The 23,062-nt window shown below is 43.5% G+C and overlaps 1 protein-coding gene and 1 long non-coding RNA gene across 3 annotated transcripts in view; one reads left to right on the forward strand and one right to left on the reverse strand.

Annotated features, from left to right (window-relative positions):
- Window positions 1–1,930, reverse strand: part of LOC308486517 — a 244,170-nt gene extending 242,240 nt beyond the window's left edge. Inside the window, exon 1 of the long non-coding RNA XR_013991118.1 lies at window positions 1,837–1,930. This is a non-coding gene — a long non-coding RNA (uncharacterized lncRNA). The remainder of the gene's footprint in view (window positions 1–1,836) is intronic.
- Window positions 1–23,062, forward strand: part of TAF3 (TATA-box binding protein associated factor 3) — a 135,636-nt gene that overhangs the window by 69,306 nt on the left and 43,268 nt on the right. The window lies entirely within an intron of this gene.

Below are 23,062 nucleotides of genomic sequence, written 5' to 3' on the forward strand. Positions count from 1 at the left end.
GCAAACATTCCCATATTTTAAAGCATCGTGTTGTATTTTGTCCTCCATAATACCTAACTCTCTGAAAATGAAGGTTACCAATTTTCAAATAAACCACATATGCACATAGGAATGCGTCAGGAGGAAAATTGAATTGAGAGACAGGACTGGGATTGGGAACCTGGGAACCGCTTGATGGAAATGGAAGTGGCTGGAAGAGGAAGCCTTGTCTGTACCACTTAGCTGAAGAAGAGACTTTTTTTTCTTCGAAGTATGTCACTTTCTCATTTTATTTTGTTTCCTGAGAAAGTAGGCGAGCCTCAAAATTTCATACTGGAGAGCTGGGTTGGATCCTCATATCACTTTCATCGGAGTAGCCTTATTGACTCCATTGGCACTCCTCCAGAGTAAGCAGTTTGAAGCTTGCAATCCCCAAATCTGTGTTGGACTGTGTCTTGCAAATGTTTGCGTTTCTGGGAATGGACATATTAGCGATATCAGTAAAAATAACTGTGCTGTATTTAAGCTGGCCAGAATAGGGTGAAAATCTCTGCAGTGGGAAGAAGTATCAGTTTCCAGGCTGGCCAGAAAATCATATTTCTCCTCCAAACACAGCACAAGAGCTCATTGAGCACCAAAATGGACCGTCTAAGCTCTGAGTCAGTCCACCAGGGAATGAAGTCTCAGTTTAAGAATTCCTTCAGATACAGGAATTCTGGAAGTCCTAAGGGCAGAAATATTTTGCCTCAGCAGATGAACAGAAAAGTTCCCCCCCACCCCACCCTCTGGAGAGTCTGCTAGGCAGCAGCTGCGGGTCTTTAGTGAGAATCTGCAGGGCTCTTCTTCTCCATATTCCCTGCGCTAGTTGCCAAGGTAATTCCAAAAATAAAAAGGAAGCTGTTATTCATATGCATAACCCCAGCCTGGCGGGAAGACAATGTGTATCAGATGCTGATACACATTTCAATGGATATGCTGTACAAGCAAGACCTTTCAGACTCCGGCATTGCATTCCTTCAATACTTAAGCCTTTTGACATTGAGAATTTTAGCTGTGTAAAAATGCTTCTTGGAATATTGATTTATATGCAGCTGTTGCGTCCTCTTCAGGAAATTATTTGGCATCTGTAAGGTTTTCATATAGTCCGTATAGTTAAAGCCATGGTTTTCCCAGTAGTGATGTATGGAAGTGAGAGCTGGACCATAAAGAAGGCTGATCGCCGAAGAATTGATGCTTTTGAATTATGGTGCTGGAGGAGACTCTTGAGAGACCCATGGAAAGCAAGAAGATCAAACGCATCCATTCTTAAGGAAATCAGCCCTGAGTGCTCACTGGAAGGACAGATCGTGAAGCTGAGGCTCCAAGACTTTGGCCACCTCCTGAGAAGAGAAGACTCCCTGGAAAAGACCCTGATGTTGGGAAAGATGGAGGGCACAAGAAGAAGGGGACGACAGAGGATGAGATGGTTGGACAGTGTTCTCGAAGCTACAAACATGAGTCTGACCAAACTGCGGGAGACAGTGGAAGAAGAAGTGCCTGGCGTGCTCTGGTCCATGGGGTCATGAAGAGTCGGACACGACTAAACGACTAAACAACAACAACAGCAACAACAAGGTTTTCAAACATACCTAAGATGTTTGTCTCATTTGTAACTGCCCTTCAAGACAGCATAACATGAAGGTGCTCCATTAAAGAAAAAAATCATCTGCCACAACCCTGTGAAGTAGGTTAGACTGGGAGTTACTCACTGAACTTCATGACTGACTGGGAATTTCAGCCCAGGTTCGCCCAGTCAAAGTCAACACACTATTGACTACCCCACCTTGGGTGTCATACATTGCTTATTTTATACCCCACTGTAGAAGGACATGTGGGTCCAGAATTGGCCTCCACAGTCACTTACGGACTCATTTTTATAACTGTGTTTATGGAAGACAATCTTACTCGGCTACGAGTGATTGCCAAAGAAGAAGAAGAATTTGATACAGTGGCACACTGTCACCCCATATCAGCTGCCCCTGATCAGTCGGCGTCAATTAAATTCTGCCGCATGGCATGGCAAAAAGTTTTGTAGTCAAAGCCTCGCGATGATTTTTCCCGCAGCAGCAAAATGGTGGAAGCCGCTCAACTCACAGACTACCTTCCCAACGTGGAGCCTAAATTCGGCATTACAAGTTCGGACAAAGCCACATTTGAGCCAATGAGGAACTTAAATGTTATTTCCCATCCTCAAAAGCTACTTTTCTGATAGATAACATTGGGAAGGATAGTTCCGAAGATAGGAGCTTAGTCAGTGGAAGAGTAAAGATAAGGTAGTATTAAGAACTTCTACAGACTTCTTACCAAAAATCAATTCTATCTTTTATAGTTCTCTAGAGATAATTCTTCCTTCTCTCCACCCTAATCTTCAGAAAGGGGGGGAAAGGACAGGAACAGAATGCTACAGCTATTAAAACTTCCAGAAAAGAAGTGCCAAAGTCTGTAGAACACCTTTCTGTGTAAGCACTTCATCTAAGCCTCAGCAATAGGATGGCGAGCGTTTCTGAATTGGCTATAACTCAAACGCTAGCACATTGCTAACAGACCTAATAAAATGAAAGGAATCAACACATTATTTCCAAAAGGCCTCTCTGTACCCAGGGGAAACTACAAGCGCTTTCTTTTAAAAATATAGATATGTATCTTGATTATTAAACATGTATGCTCTTAGGGGGCTGTGCAATTTTGATATCTTCCCCCTTAATTGGGAATTGAAACATGACTTTTTTTCCACAAGCCACATAGAATGGTCTTCAGATAAAAGGTGCAGGGCAAAGACCACCAGCATAGTAAAGGCTGAGTAAAATGGTACCGATTTGGGTGAGAGGGTGTTTTCTTTCTGTTAATATTTTTATTGAAGATTTTCTTAATTTTACACACACACACCTCCACACAACTACATCACCTGCATGAAACTAAGTCAAACCAGTAATGCTATCTTCCAGGACTAGAATATAAAATAATACAAATTGAAAAAGAAAAAAAAAATTAACACTGAAGAGTTAACATAGCATCATTATTATTGTTATTGTTATTGTTATTATTGTTATTGTTATTATTGTTATTATTTTATTTTACTTATACCCCACCCATCCAGCTGGGTTTCCCCAGCCATTCTGGGCAGCTTCCAGCAGAATATATATTTTTTATTTTGATACTTTATTTATTGAATTTATATACTGCCCTATACCTGGAGGTCTCAGGGCAGTTCACAGAATAAAATCAAAATATAAAACCACAAAATACATAACATAAAAGCAACCCAATAGTCCCTGCCCCCAAAACCCCACAATTTAAAAGGGCATAAGATGTCAATCAAATCAAGCAAAGGCTGGTTGAAAAGGAACTTTTTGCCTGACGCCTAAAGGTGTATGATGAAGGCACTAGGCGAACTTCTCTGGGGAGAGCATCCCACAGACAGGGAGCCGCTGCAGAGAAGGCCCCGTTCTTGTGTTGTCACCCTCTGGACCTCTCGAGGAGGAGGCACACGAGGAACGGCCTCAGAAGATGATCTCAGGATCCGGGTTCATATGGAAAGAGGCGGTCCTTGAGGTATTGCGGTCCTGAGCCATTTAAGACTTTATAGGTCAAAACCAGCACTTTGAATTGGGCCCGGAAACTAATTGGTAGCCAGTGCAGTTTATAAAAGCATAAAGCCACAGGGTCATACCCAGAGTAGTTCTGCTTGTGCAATGGGATTTCCCCTCCCTCTCCACTGCCCCTGTGCCCCCCAAATCTGTTTTGGGGTTTTCCCAACCCAATGGAGCAGATTGGGGGACGTGGGGAAAGGAAAGGTAGGAGAAGCTCCATTGTGCAAGCAGAAATCCTTGCGTTGGCTGAAGGACTTTATTGGATACTTCCATAAATAGCATTTCCATTGAGACTGGTGCTTGGTTCTTTGTGATCACTTGGACTTGCTATTATGTTTTGCCCAGTCAAAATATATATTAGCTTGCTCCAATCCCCCCTCCAGCCTTCTTACCTAAATTGTAGAAACTCTCTTGTGTTTTGAAATACTAGTAAATGCCTGCTTTCTTTGTAGTTGCATTGCTGCTTCTTGGATTCCTTGGATATTACCCGGTTCTGCTTAAAAGCTCCCTCCCAATGTGTTTTCTGTAAGGTTGCTGTTGCCATTGAAATATATAGGCCTGTGTTTGCAGAAAAAGCCTGTCCTCCTACATATAAGTGAATTGGCAATGTGGGGGCTTTTCCATTTGACTAGAGGACTGTAGTCAGTGACTCGGCTAACTTTTTTCAATCACCATGTTAAAAAATCATATCTACCTTTAGCTTCTAGCCATGTGCACATCTCTTCTTCCTGCTCATTTACTTTTCCTCCACCTCTTGCTTCCCCTTTGGTTTTTCTTTTTAGCTTTATGACCTACTTCCTCTTCCAACTCCCCCATCCTTCCACTCCATATCATATTCCCTCATTTTGCTGCATTCTAGGCCTCCACCTGCTACTTACTAAGGCCCTCTTTTTTCCCCTTCTGTGAAAGATCTGAACAACTCCACCAGGCATAGGCAAACTTGGCCCTCCAGATGTTTTAGGACTACAACTCCCATCATCCCTAGCTAACAGGACCAGTGGTCAGAGAGGATGGGAATTGTAGTCTCAAAACATCTGGAGGGCCGAGTTTGCCTATGCATGAACTCCACCATTTGCAGCCAGCGAACGTAGGAACATAAGAAGCTTCCTTATACTGAGTCAGATGGCCCTTCCAGCTCAGTATTGTTTATACTGACTTTCTTCTGCCTGCCAGTGTTTCAGGCAGGGGACATTCCCAGTCCTACCTGGAGATGTCAGAGATCCTCCACTCCTGAGCTATGACCCTTCTGAGAAGGTTCTTCCTGGTCCTTCTCTGTGGTATTAGGGCGGCTCGGCCAGTTGCTGCCAGTGACTTCATCAGTACCACCATCATAAAATTTCTCAGTACATTACAATGTGAGCTATCGCCTGTCATAAGTCTCATATGTGAGAGATGGCCAGGATGTGTTGATGTTCTCTACATGTTAGAAAACACATTGACGCACATGGTTTTTAACTAGCTGATGAGGCTAGTAATACCTACTTGAAAGTGTAGACTTGTTTTATGGTGTGCTCCTGGGTGAAATCCTATTCTGTTCCTAAAATATCTGTAAAAAGTCATCTAGATGATAGATTGCCTAGGATACATTGGTTGGGAAAAGAAATAAAGGTCTTTAACTTTTTATGTGTGGTGAGAATGTTTTCTAAGGACTTGAAAATAAGATCGGCTTTTATTCAGCTTCCACCATGCTACAAACACACACACACACACACACACACACACACACTGTACACTTTAAAAATAAAGTAGTCTTGCCGGAAACTCTTATCCAAAATTTCCTCCCTGCTTTATTTTGACTTAAAAGATTATTAACTATTTGGTTTTGAATTAGTGTTCGCCCACACATTTGGTTTCCTCAGTTAGTACAAGCCAAAATAGGCAAGATTCAAATGTTTTTGGAGACTTGTTGTTGAAAGAGAAAGTTGGCAAGGCAACCTCTGTTTCAGTATTCTGAAGAAACCAAATGACTTTTAAAAAATTGAAAGACTTTCCTTTAGGGATTTTTTTTTTTGGGGGGGGGGAGTGTAAAATTTTCAAACAGTTATCTACACGCTCACCTTAAGTAAGCAGCAAGTGCCTTATTTATACATCATATTTTCCTAACCTTTGATATCACTGTTCTTTTTTTCTATCTTAATACAAACCTCTTGCCTGTTAAGAACTCGGGGTGAAGTCCTCCCAAACATTAGTGGTGACTGGAAGCAATGAGCACCGTCCTTCCCCTAGATATGTAGGGCTGGCGCTGAAAGACCATCTAATGGTTTCAGGAACATGTGAAGAAAACTGCAAGAGACAAGGTCAAAATTTCAGCCTTTCCTCCAGCTTAGCCACCAACCCAGCAGCAAATACTGCCTTGATTTATGAAGCTGCTAAGGTTACTATTTGCACTTTGCATTTGTATGTTCTTTGCCGAAGCACCCCAGACAAATTGGGGGGTGGGTTGGAGGAAGTGGGCAATGGCATATTGTTGCTAATAGGATTTGATCAAACTGCTGCTTACTGTTTGGCATGTAACTAGATTAATAGGTTGGGTGTTCCTCAACATGGCAAGCTGCAGCAAGAGGATAATCTCCCTCCTTTTCCCCACCCGGTTTTGAGCCTTGCTCATCAGCAAATTGTAAAGCAGTAGTGGAGGTTGGCTGAGCAGCCTCTGCAGCGCTCTCTTATCCATTAAAAGGGAAGCTTCCCAAGCAGTGGCTTTAATCCTAACTTGGAAGAAGTTGCCCAGCTACGGCTGAGAAGATTCACTCTTCATTCTAACCGAATCATGAGACTATCCACAGTTCACGCTCCATGCCATAAATCTCCTCTCCCCTTCCCCCCCAATACGCTCAAGAAGTATGCAAAAGAAGAAATATCTTCCAGAACTCTACATTTTTAGAGTCAGAGTCTGTGGACAAAGTCTTGTGTGCCTTACACACACAAATGTCCAACCACCAATCATTGGGAATTGTGGTTTTTTTTTAATGTGGGGGTTTGTTAATTCCTGCTGGTGTTGACTTTTTTTCATTGCATGTGAAAGACTTGGGATGTTACCCACAGAGTCATGTGGAATCTGCCACCTGCACATGAGCGAGGACTTTTCAGACTGCCCCTTCCAGGGGAAGTCTATCTGAAAAGGCCCATCCCAGAAGGTCAGGGAATCCTTGGGACTGGCTTTTGTTGAGTTAATTAGAGGGTGCTGTCAGGAGAAACTGGCACCTGCTCTCTTTGCATGAACACAGAAGTGTTTTGCACATGCAGAAGAGCATCTTTGGATCATCCCAGACCAAAAGACTCGGCACCATGTTCTCACAGTGGCCAACCAGACGCCTATGTGGGAAATATGCAAACTTGTAGCTCCTGAGTGGGTATTTTTTGGTCAGTGCTCCTTCCAGCCCCAGGAGCCAGCAAGGAATTGATTTGTCTAACTTGAAACAGTGAGAGATGTGGATATTGAGGAGAAACAGAAGGAGGGGCAAGGCTATGCTTGCAAAGTCCTACAGGGCAGGACAAGAAGGAAAATAAAACATTATACTGCAGAAAAAGCACCAAGGAGTCCTGCAAGATCTTAGTTTGTTGGTTTGTTACATGGACTGTTGTGGACTCAAGCCCACTTCATCAGATGCCTGAAATAAAATCTGAGTATAGCAATTTGCAGTATTTGCAGTCTGAAAGGACTGTAGTTTGTACCTTCTCAGTCTCGCTCTTCTGGGGGGGGGGGGATTTTGTGTCAAGATCCATGTATTATATCAGGTGTTCCTAACACACACACACACACACACGCAGCAGGCAAATAAATTAGTTGCAAATAGGATAGAAGAAATATTTCAGATTCTTTTGACGCTAGTATCAATGTTTAGGATGTTAGCCCTCTACAGGGTGGTAAACCATTTCAGGTCTCTCTCTCTTTCTATATATATATGCACAGTGGTACCTCGGGTTACATACGCTTACAGACTCTGCTAACCCAGAAATAGTGCTTCAGGTTAAGAACTTTGCTTCAGGATGAGAACAGAAATCGTGCTCCGGCGGCGCGGCAGCAGCAGGAGGCGCCATTAGCTAATATGGTGCTTCAGGTTAAGAACAGTTTCAGGTTAAGTACGGACCTCCAGAATGAATTAAGTACTTAACCTGAGGTACCACTGTATATATATAAAATATGCCTCTATTTCTTTTCTAACCCGGATGACTGTAAGCTATCGTGATACATCTCTTGGCTAAGGCAGTGGGTTTAAGGCATTTCCCAACTGCTAAGTGATTTGTCCCTATTGTTTAGTCAATGAGGGTGGGTGTTTTTCATTAACACTCTCAAAATTGTGCCTCTGTTGAGATTTGTTGATGTATATATATTTCAATTAGTTACGGTAATTAATCCAGTCTCAGCCAGCTACTACTCACTGGGTGGCTTTGCGCAAAACCCTTATCTCAATCTTAATTTTCCTATCTGTGCCCGGGGGGGGGGGGGCGGAATCGCAACATACCTTGCAGGGATGTTTTGAGGATAAATTAAGTAAGGAGATTTTTGCCCACCCAAAGGTTTGTGACATGGGGTGGGCTTTGAATATCTCTTTTTTAAAATTAAAAAAAAAAAATGTTTAATAAGTTCAAACACAAGACAGTTACGTGATTAAAACAAAAAAACTTTAGTTGACAACCCAGATAATATCTTGGACTGATGATCCAGGATATAATAAGCAAGGAATAAAAAAACCGAGAACAGTTCTTGAGGCATTCAGAGGTACAGACCTGCTCATGGTTTCTTGGTGGCCAACAAGTATGATTTATGAGATGGAAAGGGAAGACCAAGTAAGCCAAACAGAAAGCTTTTGAGAGTCAGGATGTATAGGTGGGACAACGGGATTGCGTGTTCCTGCTCCACCAGTCAGGCACCTCTAAGCCCATCAGATATCCACACACAGGTGTACTGTTTGTGTGGAGCTGATACCTGTTGGTATTGACTTGGACAGGCCCAATGCAAGTGTGATGCCTGCTTGTGGCTATTCCATGGTCCCTGATGTTGGACAGATGAGCCTTACTCATCCACCCAACGTAGCCCCTGTGCACAGTGGAGTTTGTCCAAGCCACGTAGGAATGTGTTCACAGCCCAGCATGTCCACCTATTGAAGAGTTGTTCATTGGGGTGCCAAAGCAGCCATAGTTGTGTGCGCGCACAGCTAATAGTGTGAAAGAGAATGTGAATCCCCATCCATCAATGTCTCTCTGGCATTCAGTGGAGCCTAGGGAGATATTCCGATTTGGACACAGGAAACAGGGAGTCTGGGGTTTTGACCTCCTCATATTTCAGTTGGTTCAAATGTTAGATGGTGTAGCTGTTCGTTGTGCCACAGGTAGCAGCTGAGCATTGGAGGAGGGAACTATAGTTAAGGGAAATAAATTCCAAGCACAATTCAAAGTGTTGGTGCTGACCTTTAACTATACTTGAATACCTGGAGGAACATCTCCACCTCCATCGTCCAGCCCGAACACTGAGGTCCAGCTCCGAGGGCCTTCTGGGGGTTCCCTCGCTACGAGAAGTGAGATTACAGGGAACTAGGCAGAGGGTGTTCTCGGTAGTCGCGCCCTCCCATCAGATGCCAAGGAAATAGCAACAATCTGATTTTTGATAGTTTTCTATTTAAGTTACATTATTGTCTTTAGAAAGATTTTTCCTTCAACAGCATTTTTTTAAAAAAATCCAATTTCAATTTTTAAGAATCCGATTTTTTTAAATCATTGATTTTTATTCACCCTGACCTGCAGTTTCATAAGAGCATATATTTAAAGTAGATGAATAAATGAACAAATTAATTTGGATATGCAGAAAATATTAAAAATAAATTTAAGGAACTGCAGAAAGAGGGGGTAGGAAGTCAAGTTTTGAAATGTTAAAATGACTGTAAAATTATTGAAATGTATAAACCTGAAAAATTCTTCTTATTCATTTTATTCTCCTGTATTCCTCCGTTGGGACCCCAAAAGTGGCAGGAGGCTAATCCATCTAGGGAACACCCCCCAATCTAGATGTTTTTCTCTGTATGAGCAATTCATGCCGGTTGCTGCCTTAAACCTCTCTTCTCTCTGGTTTTGTTGGTGGTTTCCCCTACAGGTGGCTAGTGAGTAGCACCAGGGTCTTTGCCCTCTGAAGGGCAGATTTATAAAAACTTCTTAAAGCCAGCTTGGCATGCATGATCTACTTTTTCCTTCCTTTCTGCTCTCCGCTGTGTTCACACACCTCATTATAATCACGGAGGGGTGTATGCATGTTTACCCAAGTATAATGAAGGGATGGAATATGCATCTTTGATATAGCAGGCAATCAATCATAGAAATTGAACTAAAATAATGCGCTGCCCCCTGTAAGCTAAGCAACTTGGTGAAGACAGGGAAAAAGAAAACGTTTTACATTGCTAGATATCTGCCTGAGTGTTTAAGGGACCACCACCGTACAAGCCCATCAGGAAATTTCTTGCCACCCTGAAAATTCATCTATATATAGGGGGCATCTATATTGCGTGTTGAATACCGTCTTTCCTCTACCATCCTCTTCATGTTAAGGCCTCATGTCCTCTTTAAAGTATTTACTAAGAATAAAATTATGTTGGTTTTAAATAAGATTTGCTTCTAAGTAAGCTTGCTTAGAATTGTGGACTTTCTCAAAGAATCAATCTCTCTCTCTCTCTCTCTCTCTCTCTCTCTCTCTCTCTCTCTTTCTCTCTTTCTCTCTCTCTTTCTCTTTGTGTGTGTGTGACATTTGTCCACCAGCTTTTCCTATCTTTGGAATCTGAACTTGTTTGGTAACGCACATGCAGATGTGTAGTTTTAGGTGATAGTCTCTTCTCGTGTGTGTGTGTGTGTGTGTGTGTGTGTGTGTGCGTGCTATCACCACTGCCAGAAACATAATGGCAAAATCCAATTTTGCATTCCTGTAGCTGGGAAAATAACACCTGGAGATCATCCGCCTGGTTTCTGCTCGCCATCATGGATGATTTGTGGCATAAGGCTGATCAGACTAGATCCTTAACTCCTTACTTTATATACGTAGTTGGTCCCTTCAACAGCCTAATTAGCTTTCTAGCAAGTGGAATGCTTTCCTTTTAATTTCTCCTTGGCAATCTGAATGTAGTTTTGTGTTGTGCACGGGCACAACTTGACTTAGTTGGACGCACTGCTTGAGCAAACCTTGGAAAACAATTAGGGTATCTTTCAAACTGACTCAATTTGATTGCATAATTACTCAAATAATGGTCAGTAATGGAATACGTAGGGTTATCTTCTGGCTAATCCTCAAGTAATGGAATTGTGTATCTCATTCCCCCCCCCCCCCTTCTCAGCCGTTCCCAATGTGCAGGGGAAAAACTGAGACACAAGTGATTATGGGAAGTAGGGAGAGCCACTGGAGGCCAGCAAGGAAAAGGAGACCTTATCTTAAGCAATTAATCAGGAAACTCATATTGTAGGACAATTATTCAAAGCTCATTCTAAAATAGTTTTAGAGCCCCAGGTCCTAAGATACTTTCCCGCCTCCCCCACCCACCCACTTTTCATTTGTCAAGGTCACTTGGAGCACCAGGGGCCAAGGCTTGCTGCGGTTTGAAGAGGGCTGTTTTTTAATTGTACTGCTTTGGACACCTTATCCTGTTTCTCTCTCTCCCCCCCCCCCTTTTATTTTAAGTGGGTTACCTTCTGTTGGTGTTGAGCAGTCGCCAGTTTAGGAGCCAGCCATCATTTTCGTCGAGCAAAATGGAGCAGCAGATAAACAAAAGCGCAGATTAGTGTGTTTCCCCCCCAACTCTGTGGCAAGAGGAATAAATTTCTTTGCAGATCTGAATCTCTTGCATCTCAGCCTGGAAGAACGCTTGTGTGGGTTCTTGCTCGGGTATCATACAGGAAGTACAAATAGAGGAAGGAGGAATTGCTCTTTGATCCTTTTGTATAACATCCCTAGATGTTTTTAGTCTTGCCAGTTCCTAAACATCAACTTGGATTCCCCAAAAGAAAGGCATGTCGAAACCATGCTAACCCTTGATTTGTTTTACCTATGGTTTGTTTCACAGACAAGCTAATAAGTAATGGCTTATCTATACAAAACTTGGTTTGCTTCCTAACCGTTCTTCCTTGTGATTCTTCAGGTGTCTGAGACGTGGTAAACAAACAAACTGCAGTTAGGCAAGGTTGTTGAGTTTGCCCACATCAGCCCAGTCAACCCATTGCTAAGTGAAAACAGGCTTTGCCCCTCCCCTGATCTTTTGCTGCCATGCTTCTTGAAGCTAAGCCATGGTTTGGCTTAGTGTACATGAACCAGGGCTCATCGGTTGTCTGGAACAGGACAAATCACGAGTGTAGGATCAGGCATAACAATAAGCCAAACCATGGCTTAGGTCTGAGCACTGTTGCAGCAGGAAGAACCAGGGAGAGTGAAGTGGGCGCATGTTCTAGCTTAGCCATGGTTTGCCTTGGCATTAATTTGCAAACTGGGATCACAGAAAACAAACCATAGTTAGTGGGCTGGATCCAGACATACAAAAACAACAACAACAACAACAACAACAACAACAACAACAACAACAACAACTTGGCTTAACAACAAGATGGCTTCATTGTTATGTGTGAACCAAATGGCTATTTTCTTACAGCTTCTGAAAGTTCAATGGAGTAAGTTTAGTATACAGATAATAGGGCTTATTAGAATACAAGCATTTGTATTATCTTAATAGGCCTTCTCTCTTTGACTGGAGATAGAGCCTTTTATAAGGTGATGTCTTCCTCAGCACAGATGTGCGCAAGCTGTTTATTCACTTGGTCTATTTATATATCTACCAACACCCAAAAAACTCTAGGGGCTTTACAGTAAATTCAGTGAAAACAGCGAGTCACCGCTTAAAATTGCATATTACAAAATGCAAAACAGAAATATAATAACAGCTAAGGCCTTAGCAAACAACCAGGTTCTTACGTGGGATATAAATGCCCGCAGCATGGGAGCCATCTGAATTTCAAGAGGAAGTGGGCAGCAGAGCTGGGGTGCCACCACGGAAAAGGCTTGTCAGTGCCAAACAAGGAGATCCCAGCACTGGGACATTTTAAGGAGGGCTACCTTGGCTGATACAAGGGCAGGTACATATAGGGAGAGAGTCTCTGAGTGTTTCTTTTTATTTTGATTCTGAACTATACAAATGACAATTTAATTGACCAGTAATTTAATCCAGACCTTAGAAAATACATAGAGAGGGTGTCCACTGCAGAAAACACCACTTCAACTAGTGCCCTTGCCCTCGACCCTGCTGCCTCTTCTTGCAACAGTTCTGCAGCCCTATTCCCGTCGCAGTTGCTCAGTTTCCAGGACCTGAGCAGAGAGATTTATCAGAAGGTGTTGCACTGATGCATGAGGTTCTGGGAGGAGAAGCGGTAGATCTCTGCAGCCCTCCTCCACAGAAAAGCCTAAGGTCATCGTAAACAGCGAGAGGCCTTCGAGTGGATGTGGTTTTAATTTTTCTCATGCCCTCTAAATTTCGCTGCTTGCTTGAGTGAGAAAACTACCCGCAGAATTATTACTCAGCGTGATGGCCCGGTGCTCTGGTAGCACTTTTCCAGGGGTGCTGACAGCAGCGTTTTGAAGCTGACAGAGAGTAGGGCTCTCCTCTCCAGTTTCAAATGGCTGCTGAGTGCCGCCTGAGAGGTGCTACTGTGTAGCTGCATGGAAGATCACACTACCTGATAATTCCCTGCCTGCCCGCCCCCTGCCCCCACTCCTCAACTCCCAGTCCTAGGGGCACTTGACGCGGAATGGGTTAGAAGTAGAAAACACAGAGAAGGAAGGAGGCCAGCTGAACATGGAGAGAAGCGAACAGAGTTCTTGTTGAGTGATAAAACGGGCGGGGGGAGGCTCTTTTCAAAGCTATGATCTACCCTCTTAAAGTCTTATGTTTGAAAAAACATAGGGGGAGGGACTCCTATTGCCTCTCCCCCCAAGACACAGAGCATTTAATGCTTTATTTTAACTTGAGCGTGCAATTTCTCTCCCCCTCTCCAGTTACTTATTATAAATAGTGTTCTACATCTGTGCATGCATATGCTGAAGGACTCCTAATCGAGGCTTGAAAAATTCCAGGGCTGTTCTCATGTCAACCATTTCAAACTAACAGCGTTGTTGGCATCCGTCAGTCTCGAGAGACACTAGAGTGCACCTCCGGGGGTGAAGTCAAACTGCTTCGTTAGCAGCACCAAGGTCACCTCCCTGGTGCGTATGGAGGTACTGGGCTGTCCAGACGACAAGACTCTCCTCTTGGCCTCACTGATGTGGTCCAAAGAAAAGCACAGCAAAACGTTTGGCACCAGCTTGGCTGTAGGAGTTGCTGGAAGGAGGCGTACAAGGTGCCATCCAACTGTCTTAGGGACTCCACTCCAGATTTGTGTAGGATTTAGCCTTTTTCTTCCCCCAAAGATATCCTGCAAGGCAGAAGAATTTTAGGAACAAATTTCTCCTTTTAGATTACCTGACTTCCCAGGTTGATGAGCCACATCTGCCCCTCATTTATCTCTAGAGCACATGCAGAAACCGCCTTCTTGATCGTTGGATCCACTCTTGGTCTTGTCTTCTCAATCTTCTGGAGCTTTGTATTTGCATGCCTGTCAAAGCTGTTCCCAGGATAGTGGCTTCTGTCACATGCTGACAGCTTCTAGGAGCCACAGGTGAGAGCTGAGTGAAGGTTCTGGTGTAAACTTGCATTAACTGCAGAGGCCAATGTCTGTAGTAGCCATTTTTCATTTTTCTCTTTTTGGTGACGATCTAGCCTTGTATGGTGCAGCAAATGAGCTACATGTTATTCAGTTCGGAGGTTTCCAAACCTTCACCAAGTCCCCTTTCGGAGCTTCAGATCTGAAATTGCTGCACAGTTGATACAAACCAGCCACCATGTGCCTCTACACTGCATTCTGTTTTTTCCAGGAAATACTTATTTTTTAAATTTTTATTCTATTTATCAAAACATTCCTATCCCAGCCTTCTGGTACAAAAGCACTTCTCTAATTAGCTTCCTATCTTGCATCTCAGTTTGACGTCCCCTTTCCATTTATCTACTTTCTGCAAGGAATCCATAGTCCTTGCTTGTTTCCCTTACTTGTCCCGGTCTTATTCTCTTGCACTGATGCCTCTCATTTGGGGGATGTAGGCATGGGGACATGTTGACAACACAAAAACATAGCCTGTCTCCCACTAAATCCTCTGGATGCTGTCAACTTCCTACAGGGAACAAGATGTTCTAATTCTGGTCTTCTTTGGCGATCACTCGTAGCCGAGTAAGATTGTCTTTCATAAACACGGTTTTAACAATGAGTCCGTAAGTGACTGTGGAGACCAATTCTGGATCCACACATCCTTCCACAGTGGGGACTTTGGTTTCCGGCCGGGAGTTGATCACGGTGTGGATTTGCTAAGTGTGCCTTCTTCTTAGAACGTTTCTCCCTTGCGTCCTTAGTTTGTCTTCAAAGCCCTTGACACCTTTGGTAAAGGCTGTTCTCCAATTGGCGCGCTCATAGGCAAGTGTTTCCCAATTGTTGGTGTTTATACTACTTTTTTTTTTTTTTTAAGATTTGCCTTGAGACAGTCTTTAAACCTCTTTTGTTGACCACCAGTATTATGCTTTCCATTTTTAAGTTCGGAATAGAGTAGCTGCTTTGGAAGACAATAATCAGGCATCTGCACAACATGACCTGTCCAACGAAGTTGATGTTGAAGAATCATCGCTTCAACACTGGTGATCTTTGCTTTTTCCGGTACACTGGTATTAGTTCGCTTGTCTTCCCAAGTGATGTGTAAATCTATTAAGGGCTGAGGAACAAGATCATAACAGTGGCAGTTCTGCCTTTATAGGCTGCTCTTTGCAAATCTAGCCCAGCCTAGATCTCATCTACCCTGCGCCAAAAGATACTTGGCTAATTGAGCTATGAATACCTTACTCTGATGCAATGTGCTAGAAGCGAAGCACCTGTATTGATACTTTTTTTTAAAAAAGTGCATTCAGTTTATTTTAGTGGGGGCAGAGCAACTTGTATGCGCACATAAGCAATTTGTCTTTTGCTGCCAATTTGTAAGAACACCTGGCAGGGGTGTGCTGTGCAAATTTCAGTATCTTTCCATCTAGGTTTTCATGCTGCCTCTCTCACCATGATCTCTGAAGCTGGCTTTGAACGAGAGCGTCTTTAACAAGAGTGTGAATCAAGAGTGGTATCATTAGCAGCTTGCTATGGAAGCAACCAGGAAGTAATGTTGCCTTTTTAAACCAGAGCTTGTGTTTAGGTATGGAAGTTCATAAGAAGCCTGCAGAGGGTGTTGATAGATTGGGACTTACTGCAGCTGACTTGCCTTTACTCTCTCCCTCTCTCTTTTTTCAGTAGCACATCCCTGTCCTTGAAAATATATTGCTGGGGCAACCAAGGGTCATGCCATATTATTTTCATTAAGCTTTACACCTAATACGTTATACCAAGTGTACATCTAAAACGTTAGGGTGGAAATGTGATAAACCTGTTTGCAAACACTTTGTCAGGGAACCTGATGGACTGCCATCTCGGCTTGTTGGCAGATCCAAGTTTACTGCTGTCGTCGCTATTTTCAGACTAGAGACACACCTTTAACACAGGCATACATTGGGGGCCCCTGTTTCTTCTTTTTAAATATATATTTGTATGGTGGTAGTGCTGCTGTTGCAGACCATCTTAGATTGGACCACAACCCAGTAATGCCATCGTGTAAATCGAAAGCAGGGTTTGTGAGGTAGGTCCTGGTGTATTGCATGAATTTGTGTCTCCTTACTAGAGAAAGAGAGGGACACGGGTGGCGCTGTGGGTTAAACCACAGAGCCTAGGGCTTGCCGATCAGAAGGTCGGCAGTTCGAATCCCCGCGATGGGGTGAGCTCCCATTACTTGGTCCCTTCTCCTGCCAACCTAGCAGTTTGAAAGCACGTCAAAGTGCAAGTAGATAAATAGGTACCGCTTCGGCGGGAAGGTAAACGGCGTTTCCGTGTGCTGCTCTGGTTCGCCAGAAGCGGCTTAGTCATGCTGGCCACATGACCCGGAAGCTGTACGCCGGCTCCCTTGGCCAATAAAGCGAGATGAGCACCGCAACCCCAGAGTCGTCCACGACTGGACCTAAAGGTCAGTCGTCCCTTTACCTTTTACTAGGGAAAGAATCATAGAGGACCTTGACCTCTTGTTTATGCGTGCTTTAAGTGATCTCTTTACCAAAAATGGAGGCAGGGAGATGAGTGGGGAAGATTGAAAAGATGTCCATCTCTGAGGGATTGTACATGGCATCCAGTTGAGACTAGCCTTTGGATAGTCTTATGCCATACTGACTTGCTTTTATTTTTAGCATTGTGCTGTTAAAATTGTCACCCAAGGCATGCTGATAGGGATTTTGCAGGGGGTATGTGTGTGCAATGGCCCATTTAGTTCAGCATTCTGTTCTCTCAGTGGCCAAACAGATAGATGCAAGCAAGCAGACCCCCTGAGCTCAACAGTGCTCTCCCGCTCCCCTCCTCGGTTTACAGCAACTGGTATTCAGAAGCATATTGTCTCTCACCATGGAGAGCCATCGATAGTCTATGCTTCTGCTTTGCTACAGGTCTCCTACATTCCCTGTGGGCTTCCCTGGTGTCAAATAATAGGGAAGGGACAGCTGAGAGCAGGGCAGATAGATGGCCTTGTTGTGTTGGGTAATGCCTGTTTGCATCTATGTTTTAAAATGAGTGAATTTGGAGGTTTGTTTTAAAATAAGACGTTGTCAATGCTAACACGAGAAGTCCCTTCTCCACAATATTAAACAAGTAAGCACAGGCTGGGGAAACTAACTGTTTACTCGCCATCCCTCTCCCCCCGCCAGCTCACTCCAGTGGCAGCACACTTGAGAAGTGTAAATACTGCCTGGATTCCCAATCTACAGATCGTAAAACATGACCTTTTGTCAGAGGATCGGTGGAGGATCTTAGATGGCTCAGAAATTTCCAGCCCAGAAGCACTTGAAAAGGGAGATTATTGAAATACTCCAGATAGTGACATTGTCTCGGATGATCTCCAAATTCATATTTCTTTTATCGGGAACGAGCGGGTGTGAGAAATCTCACCTTAATGCACACTATTACCATAGCTGTGCCCCTATTATACTATTGTAATCGGGTCTGAACCAAGAGCAGTGATTAACGATGGCAATTTATTGTATCTGACGAGGGGAGAAAATGGGAGATGTTGTCGTTATCATAAATCATATCATAAATAACCAAAGAGAAGCCCTCAGAAAGCTTGTGTGGTGTCAGCAATGAGGCACTTTTCGGCGCGTTCGCCCAGGATGGTAGCCATAGAAACCCCAAAGTCATATTGTTATCTTAGTCTTGCTGCAGTTATGTGATACAACCATATTAACATATAGATTAGGCCATTTATAATACTAGGTGTCATTTCAGGTTAGCTTGCTTATATAGCATTTTAGGGCTCTCTCCTTTTCATTCTGCAGAATGTTAGGGAAAGGCTGCGTTTTCGCAGGTCAGTCTCGAGCCATTTATAACCCATCAGCGTCACACAACTGTCAGCCCAGTTAATATACTCCTGTTATTGATTGGTTGCAGTGTGCAAGTTGTCACTGCCTAATTACCTTGTCTTTGCTAATAATTTCATTTTTAACAGGGGGAAAAAATGAAATATGTTTAAACAAGGAATATAGTGCATATACTTTACTGAGTTCTTTGGTCTAAGAAACCCAATTTATTGCCGAGGTGCAGATGGGGTGGGGGGGGGAGAGCCTGTTGCAAACATCCTAGGAAAACTTGCTCAGCTTTGCAGTTTGTTTGTTTCTGGTGCTTTTTGACTCTGTGCTGTCCCGTCCGTCCCCCCCGGTTGGTTTTTGCTCTTCTTAAGGTGAGATGCAGTGTAGGCTGCAGCTTGCAGAGGAAAAAATATGATGATGAGCAACTTGACTGTTGCCAGCATAGCAAATGAAATTATTTAGAATTATATGGGATTTGTGCATAGCTTCCTCTCTCTCTCTCTCTCTCTCTCTCTCTCACACACACACACACACACACACACACCATGTTTTCACATTTCTTCCTTTAAAATCAAACTCTGCAACTCATGGATGATCTCTCTTCTCCGGTTTACAAATCTTAATTGAGCCATCGGCTCACCAGGGATATCGGGCAAGCGACTAACTCAGCCATTGCACCTCTCCCCCTTGCCTCCACAAAAAGAACCTGCACTATGGGGATAACACTACTGGCCTACCTTGCAGGATTATTGCAAGAAACTCTGGGTTAAATACCATATTTTTCCGTGTATAAGACGCCCCCGTGTATAAGACGACCCCTATTTTTTGAGCCCAAAATTAAGAATATTTAATTGCAACATTCTGTGTGTGTAAGACGACCCCCAATTTCAAACTTTTTTGAGGAGGGGAATATAGTCTTATACATGGAAAAATACAGTATATATGAGACATTTTAAACACTTTAGCACACTACATGAATGCTGTAGTGTTGTTGTTGCTGCTGCTGCTGCTGCTACTGGAAGCTTGCATCAAATTCCTGTTCAACCAGTCCCAGTGTTCTCTGCCCATCTCTCTGTGTCTCCCTTTCCCATGTGAGCCCAGTCAATCATCTGCCGCCCAGTGTCCTTTTCTTTGCACGCTGTCCCCATGTCTGGCATGTATATGGGGCCTACCTGTATCTCCTGTGTACCACCCATTTATCTCCCTCCCTTTCTCATTGCCCTTTTGTCACGGTTGTGCTGCATTTTCCATGTCTCTTGCATGTGTGTTGCTCATCACTGTGTATCTCTTGCATACTGCCGTCAATTTCTTGCTCCCTCCAAGGTATGTGGTGGTCATGGCAAGGCTTCCCCAACCAAAGTAATGTATAGCACAACATAATTTATTTATTTTTTTAAGCAAAGCTGGGTACTCTTAAAGCACAGTATAAATGCATGATGGTGGTTTTGGTTGTTACTGTATTCTTATCACATTTGTCAGCTGAGGGCTCTTAATGGTACCAAACAGGAAAAACAGCAACCCACACCAGTATTTTGGCACTACCATGCAATAATATATTTCCCCCCTCTCTCTTCAGAAGCTACCCATGCAGAAATTAATTCTGTTTGTTTTTTACATTCAGACTTTTCTGCTCTGCGCTATCCCTTATGGTTAAGGGCAAATAGCAAAGTTTTTAAACCCAAGTTAAAAAAAATAAATCTACAGTCGGTTTACCTTCTGATGTTTAAAAGTCTTCTTTAAAATGAATTCCCTGTTTGGGAACTCAAGAAGATATTTAAAAAAAAGAAAAGTGTGTGCACACACAAGCCGATAATTACATCTGCAGGACCTCTAGCTGTGAAAACTTGCAAAGGGGAGGCATGCAAGTTGACGTTTTGCTAGTCTTACGCTGCTGTCTATTGTACTATAATAATTTTTATGATCTTTATGCTTTTAAATGTGTATACTTCTTGCATGGTTTCCCAGCAGGAAATTACTAAGTAAATAAATAGTAAAACAAACCAGGTAGCCTCAGCCAACCTTGCAGACAAGTAAGAAGCAACTTATCACTACTGCGCTCCCCCCAGGAGCTTGAGCAGTGACTTGCCCAGAAGAAATTGGTAGTTTTTCTCTTAGTGAATGACTAACCCACAGCCTTGGAGCAAGTAAACCCTGCACAAATCCAGAGCGGAGTCCTTAAGATGGCTGGATGGTGCCTTGTACACCTCCTTCCGGCAACTCCTGCAGCCAAACTGTTGTCAAACATCGTGCTCTGTTTTCCTTTGGACCACATCAGTGAGTCTGGGGGGGGGGGGTCTTATCACTTAGACAGCCCAGGACCTCCATATGCATGAGCCCCGGAGGGGTCACTTAGGTGCTGCTAGGGGAGCGTTTAGGAATTACTGGCCTCTGCAGCCACAGCAGGCGCTGTGATTCTCCAGTGGTTTGACTTCACCCCAGAGGCACACTCAGTTGTCTCTCGAGACAGATGGATGCCAAGAACAACAACAAAGGCACAGTGGTACCTTGTGTTGAGTAACCTCCAGGTTACAGAATCTTCGGGTTATGGCCGCGGCAAACCCGGAAGTGGGTTTGCTGCTTGTGCGTGCGCAAAAGCAGTCCTCTGGTTACGGAATTTTCGGGATACGGCCAGGCCTCCAGAACGGATCCTGTTCATAACCGGAGGTACCACTGCATTCATATGGCACCTCAGAGTGTTCCAGGGACTTCACGTTATTTTGTGAGCCTTTTAACAACCCTGTAAGCTAGGTCCCATATTGCAGTTGAGGAGTTGAGGATAAGCGAGTATACCTTAATTTAAGCCGATGGAGAATTCACAACAGAGATGGGATTCAAGCCAGCAGCTTCCCCATTCATAGCTCAAATCTCTTTGCTGTTATAGTGCAGCATCTCCCTGTCACAGGAGCTGCCAGTCAGCTGGCATTCTTAAAAGACCAAGGATCCTAAGGGATCCTTCATTGGTTACTACAGAGATTCAGGAACCAACATGCCATGGCTTTTTCCCCATGTTGCCATCATAGCACTTGGGAATCTGACCCATGTTGGGGTATGTTTGTGTGGAAACAGCTGTGTAGGCCCTTTGCTCCATGGGAGAGGAAGTTAAAAAATGTTGATTTATGGTGTTGTTTAGAGTGATGTTTTAAATGTTGCCCATTCTAAATCTTCATTTAAAACCTCCTTCCCAAAGTTAGGCCTAAGTCTGAAAGTCTTATTTTCTGTTTAGGCAAAGGGTGAGAGCCAAGCCAAATATTCATACGCTCCCAAATTTTGATCTGCAAGGCTAATTTTCCATGTTCTAAATAAAGTTCTGTTACTGTTCATCCATATTACTGTTTTATGCTGCTTTTAAGTCTCACTGATGTGCTAAGTAGGGCTAAGCCATCTACAGTATCACTCCTCTGCCTTTAGTTTCAATGCAAAGCATAATAGCTCAGTTGGTAGAGCATGAAACTCCTAAACTTGGGTTGTGGGTTTGAGTCCCACGTTGGGTGAAAGTTTCTAGATCTCTCAGTTATTAGCCATGAGTGCTTGATGCTGAGAGACTACAGTGGTATTTGTTTGCAGATAAATATGGTGGCAGTTACATAAGCCTGGAGAGAAAGTTCCTAGGAATTCTAAGATTGTGACAAGTCTTTAGAAGTGTAAATTGATTTTAAGTAAGATGGAAAGGTGTGAGAAAATGCAACTGCTTACAATAGTTGCTGTCGAAACTAATTTTACTAGATTCCATTTCCCCCTGTTAACGCAGCAACTATCAGATGAGTACTGAGGATTCCAGCCCAGGTTTCTGGGGTTCTCCAAAATGAGAATCTCAATGTGCAGGGAATACTTTGACCACTATCCCACTGCCCCAGGGGTGGGGAACCTCAACCCTAGGGGCCAAATGTGGCTCTCCAGGCATTTCTATCTGGCCCCCAGGACTACCCCCAGGCCACATACCCCCTCATCAGGCCACGCTCCTCACCAGCCCTTATCCCACCCTCCTTGAATGTGTGCTTTGAACTATGATCATGCCTACTGCTTACCTGGGAAGAAGTAGTGGGAAACTCTTCTCTTTTTTTGCATGGTTGGAATGTGTTTTTAACATTCTGTTGGGAGCCTCCCAGAGTGGCTGGGGCAACCCACTCAGATGGTTGGCATATAAATAAAATAATAATAATAAGTTTAACATCACCCTGCTTACTTCTGCTTTTGGTTCCGCTGCAGAAAGTTGCCCATCTTGGAATTCATCCCTTGGGTAGAAAGAGGCCCACACCTCTCTGCTACAACATCACTAATATCGGCTAACATTTTGCTTGCTCAACTCAGGCCTTTAGGAAGTGTAAGACACTCCATTGCAGCCTGCCCCCATCCCATGCCATACAAAATGGCTAGGATTTCTTCCTCTCTCTAATAACTGGCTTCTTGTGAGCTGCTGTCAGATTGTTGGATTGTAGCACTGCATTCATTCAGGGTATAACCTGGAATTATTTATCAGCTGTCCTGGGTATTGAAGAGTTGGAATGCACAATTACTCAAGCCTAGTGCTCACGAAGAACAGGTGAAGAGGTAAACGTGTTTTGAGGCTGCAGGTGGGGGCTCATAGGATCAAATCCTCCAGAAATATTTCCTGCACACGGAAAACTAGCATATCAGAGAGAAGAATTCAAACTTACCTTAGTCTTTCCCCTGACATTTGGGTTTCTGCACGTACGGTGCGTTTATAGTCACCCAGAGAACGTGAGTTATAGGTAGCCTATAAATCGTATTCATAAATAGAAGAAAATTTTGTATTTTGCTGCGAAGGAACATTATCATGTGAAAGCTCACGTTTCGTCTGAATTGATACAATCTAGAAAGACGTTTAGCTTTTCAGATGCTCTTGTTAAGAACACAAGATGCCTAGAATATCTTTGGCTTTTAGTAGGCCTGTCAACATCTGTCTGAAACACCTTT

Source organism: Podarcis pityusensis, assembly GCF_964106645.2.
Source record: "Podarcis pityusensis genome assembly, chromosome: 10".
Classification (NCBI taxonomy): Eukaryota; Metazoa; Chordata; class Lepidosauria; order Squamata; family Lacertidae; genus Podarcis; species Podarcis pityusensis.